A 6,877-nucleotide genomic window follows, 5' to 3' on the forward strand; every position below is an offset into this window, starting at 1 on the left:
TATATATATATATATATATATATGTATGTATGTATATATGTATGTATATATACATACACATATTTGCATAAAGCATCCATATTTGTCCATGCCCATGTTGATTAGAGTATTAAAAACTTGAAAAGTATTAATTTAAGGTACATTTAGAACAGATAAAAATGTGCAATTAAGTTGCGATTGATCACGAGTTAACTCATGACAATCATGCGAATAATCGCAATTAAATATTTTAACCGATTGACAGCCCTAGTTAAAATCAATAAGTTACTGAGTGAAAAGTATGTAATCATGTAATCAATAAACAAGCAATCTGATTATGAGTATTTAAAATGTAATACAATCTATTACACATACACAAAAACGAACATAATAATTTGGAATAATTAAGATTGTTTAATGTTTTTGAACCAGGGCTGCATTTATTTGATTAAAATTACAGTAAAAAGAGTAATATTGTGAAATACTATTACAATTTAAAAGAACAGTTTTCCATTATAATATAAAGGAATAAATGACATTTTAAAATATATTTAAATAAATTTTTTTAAATTCTAATTCTGTTATGACTGTTTTTACTGTATTTTTATTAATCTGGATTACATAATCATTAATTAGATAAGTATCACTTTTTATTTTTCCTCTTTCCTATTACTTGTTTCGCTTCTGTTTCAGTTTTTATAACCATTTCTTACTATGTGTAAGTAAGTTGTTGTTTTTTAGCATGTGTGTTTGGCAGTGTTATTTTTTAGGATTACTGATAAACTACTGTCGTTTGATTTGTATTATTTGCATTTGTTATTTATTTTAATTTGAGTTACATTATGTCTGAATTTATTATGTCTATATAGGTCTTTTATTAAGTTTTTAGCTGTATTTAATTTGAGTTATTTTAATACTCCAACAAACTAAATGGAAATGAAATAATATATATATTGAATTTATAAATGTGTATGTACATATACAGTATATATGTATGTGTGTGTGGTTGTACATACACATATGTAGTTGTTTTTTTGGTGTTTGGCTTAGTGTTATGTTAGAATCATTATTATACTCTTATACCATTTGTTCTTCAATATTTTGAATTGTTTTTAGTTTTATATTTGTTTTTCATTTAAATGTTAAGTTTTGAAATTTTGTTGTATGCATTTGTCATTTTTATTTAATCTCTTTATTTTTAAAACGTGTATAGGTAATATTTATAAAGTTTTAGCTAGTTTTGGATCTGTTTTTAGTTGTTTTAATACTACAATTGATTGCTTCTGTTGTCTTTGGATAACTAAATGACTAAATAAATAAATAAATAATCACATTCCAAAAATAAAGTACTTATAATTAGTATAATTAGAGTATAAAACGCTCATAATCAGATTACATACATGATTACATACCATTCATAGTAAATTATTCGAAATGTATTGATTTGAACTAATTCTTTCTTCTAATTTAAAGGGGTCATATGATGCGATTTCATTTTTTCCTTTCTCTTTAGAGTGTGAAAGATGAATGCGGCCAAGTACAGGGATATCCTGGATGAAAACCTTCTCCAGAGTGCTCAGGACCTCAGACTGGAACTAAGGTTTACCTTCCAACAAGACAATGACCCTAAGCACACAGCTAAAATAACGAAGGAGTGGCTTCACAACAACTCTGTGACTGTTCTTGAATGGCCCAGCCAGAGCCCTGACTTAAACCCAATTGAGCATCTCTGGAGAGACCTAAAGATGGCTGTCCACCAACGTTTACCATCCAACCTGACAGAACTGGAGTGGATCTGCAAGAGGGAATGGCAGAGGATCCCCAAATCCATGTGTGAAAAACTTGTTGCATCTTTCCCAATAAGACTCATGGCTGTATTAGATCAAAGGGGTGCTTCTACTAAATACTGAGCAATGGGTCTGAATACTTAGGACCATGTGATATTTCCGTTTTTCTTTTTTAATAAATCTGCAAAAATGTCAACAATTCTGTGTTTTTCTGTCAATATGGGGTGCTGTGTGTACATTAATGAGGAAAAAAAATTAACTTAAATGATTTTAGCAAATGGCTGCAATATAACAAAGAGTGAAAAATTTAAGGGGGTCTGAATACTTTCCGTACCCACTGTATGTATGTATGTATGTGTGTGTGTGTGGTTGCACATACACATATATGTAGTTGTTTTTTTGGTGTTTGGCTTAGTGTTATGTTAGAATCATTATTATACTCTTATACCTTTTGTTCTTTACTATTTTGAATTGTTTTTAGCTTTATTTTTTTTTGTTTTTCATTTAAATGTTACGTTTTGAGATTTTGTTGTATGCATTTGTCATTTTTATTTAATCTCTTTATTTTTAAAATGTGTATAGGTAGTATTTATAAAGTTTTAGCTTTTAGTTTTGGATCTGTTTTTAGTTGTTTTAATACTACAATTGATTGCTTCTGTTGTCCTCATTTGTAAGTCGCTTTGGATAAAAGCGTCTGCTAAATGACTAAATAAATAAATAAATAATCACATTCCAAAAATAAAGTACTTATAATTAGATTATATGATGTATAAAACGCTCATAATCAGATTACATACATGATTACATACCATTCATAGTAAATTATTCGAAATGTATTGATTTGAACTAATTCTTTCTTCTAATTTAAAGGGGTCATATGATGCGATTTCATTTTTTCCTTTCTCTTTAGAGTGTTACAAGCTCTTGGGAAGTAGATTGGTCTCTCTAAGCGAGATCCCAATTCGTCGGTCATCCGACGTGACGTCGAGAGTGACCGACTAGAAAGGGAACAAATAAAATACATTAAATTTTAGTAAGATTTTGTTATTTTTATGTATTTATTATTTTACATTTTTATGTCTAAATTAAGTATCATCTTTTCATCAATCCATGAAACCTGATGTAATGTAATGTTTAATTTATTTCGTGTTGTTGAAGTATGGAACATATATTTTTCGATTTCTATTTTTATATCAGTTTGGTGCGAAATAAACCTATTCAAAACTATGTGATAAACGATTTAGGTCAAAAGTAATGTAAAGGAAATCAAAAAGTAGTCTGAATAGATTACTTAAAATGTGTAATCTAGATTACAGGTCACACTTTAAGGTCCAATTCTCACTATTAACTATGACTTTTTGCCTCAATAAATGCCTACTTTGCTGCTTATTAGTGCTGTCAAATGATTAATCGCGATTAATCGCATCCAAAATAAAAGTTTTTGTTTAAATAATATATGTGTGTATACTGTGTATATTTATTATGTATATATAAATACAAACACATGCATGTATATATTTAAGAAAAATATGTTGTTTATATATTAAATATTTATATATAATACAACAATATAAATATATACATGTATATACTTGTAAATATTTTCTAAATACATACTATATTTCTATTTTCTAAATATATACTATACTATATAGAGTGTGTGTGTATTTATATATACATAATAAATAAACACAGTACACATACATATATTATGTAAACAAAAATTTTTATTTTGGATGCGATTAATCGCAATTAATCTTTTGACAGCACTACTGCTTATTAATGGTTAAGGTAGTTGTCAAGTTTAGGTATGGGGTAGGATTATTAAAATATGTTCATGCAGAATAAGGCATTAACATGTGCATTGTAAGTACTAATATATGCTAGCAATATGCATGGTAGTTAATACTGAGAATTGGTCCTTAATATAAAGTGTTACACACACACACACACACGCATAAATACACATTTTTAATTTAGAAGGTGTTGTGCTATATCCTCTATAATTATTTTTATTTCCACTGACTGAACGATATAAACTTGCTGGCGTCTCACTTTGCCCCCAGTGAGTTTACAGCGCACAGTCATAAATCAGCTGGAGAGAATCAATAGAAATAAATAAGAAAGTAGCCCACAGGGACGAACATTAACCCCCACCTACCAATTTTATGGGTTGCTACGTTTTCCAGCTTTATAGCTTCGATACATCATAAATAAAGGCTGGTTACCAAAAATGTGTATTTACAAAAATACCTCAATAGTGTCTGTCAAATGAAAGAACTGCTAAGCATGAGGGGACATATTTTGTTTTTGTATTTTTTAGATTGGCATATTACGTAATTTTTAGTATTTACATTTAATAATTGATTATAATAAAAAGACATTAAAATTACAAATAAATAATTTGCACAAATCCATCCATAGCCTTTTTTCCCTTTTTTAGACTTTCAAAGACATTGTGTTGGGTATTCCAGAAGCCCTCAGGTATTAAAATAATAAAAATGTTTTGTTTATGTTAAGAAACTTAAAAAAGGAGAATGTTTCTGTTCTGAGCGCATGGAACATATTGTCAATGTTTTAAGTGGAACTGCTGGTCTCTATAGACAGGCGCTTCACAGAGATGCTGTAATCTTCTGCAGTATCTAAATAGCTTGCACCTCATGCTGCGCTCAACCATAGAAATGCACAGATGGCAAAGTGAAAGCACCTTCCCTTGAAAAGTGCGGAGCTCGACTGAACATGAACCTCAGTGAATCCGCAAGAGGAGACTATGCAGGCATGTGGAAAAATCCACTGTCAATCACAGGTTAGGTTAATTAAAGGGATACTCCACCAAAAATGTACCTTTTGTCAGCATTTACTCACCCTCGTGTTGTTCTAAACCGGTATAAATACAAAAGAATATATTTTGAAGAATGTTTCTGGTCCCCATTGACTTCCATAGTATTTTTTTTTCCATACTATGGAAGTCAATGACTACCAGTAACTGTTTGGTTGCCAACATTCTTCAAAATATCTTCTTTTGTGCTCAACAGAAGAAACTCATACAGGTTTGGAATAACTTGAGCGTGAGTAAACCATGACAATTTTCAATTATGGGTGAACTATTCCTTTAAAAATAATGGTTCTCTTTGAAGCGATTCAGCTCAGTAAAAGTTACTATAAGCATAAAAGCTATGATGTTGATTCTAATTACCATTTTAAATTTTTAATAACTTTATATAACTTATAACAAATAACTTCTGATACCAACTATAACAATCACCAACAACTCAAATATCAAATATATTTAAAGTTCACCAATGTTTATGCCCCAAAAACCATGAACAACACTAAGCCAGACTATGTTTTGTAAATTATTGGATGCGGAGACCAATATTATTGAAATTATTTACTGTTATTCAAAATATTTAATTGTTTTAATTAATATATTATATATTTCAATTTTAATTGAATTGTTCATTTTTAAAGACATTTTAATTTTATTTTATTATTTTTTGTCTCGTTTTGTTGTGTTATGTTGTATTTTATTTTATTTTATTTTACCATGCTGGATCACGACAAGTCCAATGTGCAAACACAAGGAATAAAAATATGACAAAAATTATGATTTTTCATTACTTCTGTTGAAAATTACATCAGCTGAACATTTTACTATTTATACAGAGGTGTTATTTTGTACTTGTAAATTGAAATTAAGTAAAAACACTGTGGATATCTCCAGGACATCCGTCTAAATTGCTCTTTTATATCAAGTTCCTTTAGTACAGATTTGAGTTATGAGATTCTGTGACCTTATAAGATAATAAAATGCTGTTTCAGCATGGGATGCACTAAAGTCATCATAACACATCCCTTGATGGGCTTCCATACACACTAAACACACTGCAAATCACAGAGGAGATATAATCTTTATGGCTCTGAACTCGCTAGCAGTTTGCAGAGGACAATAACAATACGGTAGAAAACCGATTGTATTACGACTGTGGCCTGCAAACTATCGGTGATATAGGTGAGAAGTTATTTACTACAAAGTCTACACATTGGCCTTGAAACAAGGTAGTAAAACTGAATATAGGGTACAAAAGGGGTGTCATGTGATATCCTGGTAACATCTGTTAGACCTTCAGAGCCAGATGCTGCAACCTGCATTCATCCAGCGTGCCATCAGTTTGTGCTAGTCAGCAGGACGTTTTGTCACCAGCTGTGAGATTCCCATGTCAAAACCAAGTGTTTGCATAGGTCGGCCTTGATATAATAATGTCTGAAAGAATTACTTCATTCTTCTGCCACAGTCTAATCGTGGAGACTTGTGTGACATTGAACGGTATTTTGCGGTTAAATAACAACGCAGCTTTGTGTATTATGAACCAGATGATGGTGAAAAAAAGTGTGTCAGCATATTGTGGGCCCAGAAAAGATTCACTTGGACCAAACCCAAGATGCAAAGCAAGTTATTTTGAAGAGTATTTTGATCAGAACAGATGTCTGGTGTTGTAAGTCACGGTGTTTGCATGACCCCTTTTTCTGCAGAGCCATTAAAGGCTATACATCAAAGCTATGAGAAATTAAAGCATATGGTGCAGTGCAAAAACATGGCAGATTTGGTGTCCCATTACTTGTTTTTAAAGCATTAGTGGCACAAATCCCATGTATTTTTGTTGTGTTATGAACAATTAGATGTGCTTGATAAACTATTATGTAATGTAAAACTAATATAGAATGAAAAGTAGCTTGTTTTAAAGGAGACATATTATGCCCCTTTTTTACAATATGTAATATAAGTCTCTGGTGTGCCCAGAATGTGTCTGTGAAGTTTCAGCTCAAAATACTCCACAGATCATTTATTATATCAAGCTTGTTTTAAAGGAGACATATTATGCCCCTTTTTTACAATATATAATATAAGTCTCTGGTGTCCCCAGAATGTGTCTGTGAAGTTTATTACAGCTCGGACCTGCTAAAAAACATCTGTTTTGATTCTGATTATCATGTTTATCGCGCTGAAATCATGCGTTTTAAACCATTCTGATCCGTTTAAACTTCTGATATACGGTTTTCTGAGAGCACACATCCGAAGCACACGGACAGAAAGCTGCTGTCACAGCATG

General features: G+C 30.8%; 1 protein-coding gene across 2 annotated transcripts in view; it reads right to left on the minus strand.

Annotated features, from left to right (window-relative positions):
* Positions 1–6,877, minus strand: part of LOC107712525 (transmembrane protein 266) — an 85,445-nt gene that overhangs the window by 61,679 nt on the left and 16,889 nt on the right. The gene's annotated exons all lie outside the window — the stretch shown is intronic.

Source organism: Sinocyclocheilus rhinocerous, unplaced genomic scaffold (genome assembly GCF_001515625.1).
Source record: "Sinocyclocheilus rhinocerous isolate Xijiao unplaced genomic scaffold, SAMN03320098_v1.1 scaffold1259, whole genome shotgun sequence".
Taxonomy (NCBI): Eukaryota; Metazoa; Chordata; class Actinopteri; order Cypriniformes; family Cyprinidae; genus Sinocyclocheilus; species Sinocyclocheilus rhinocerous.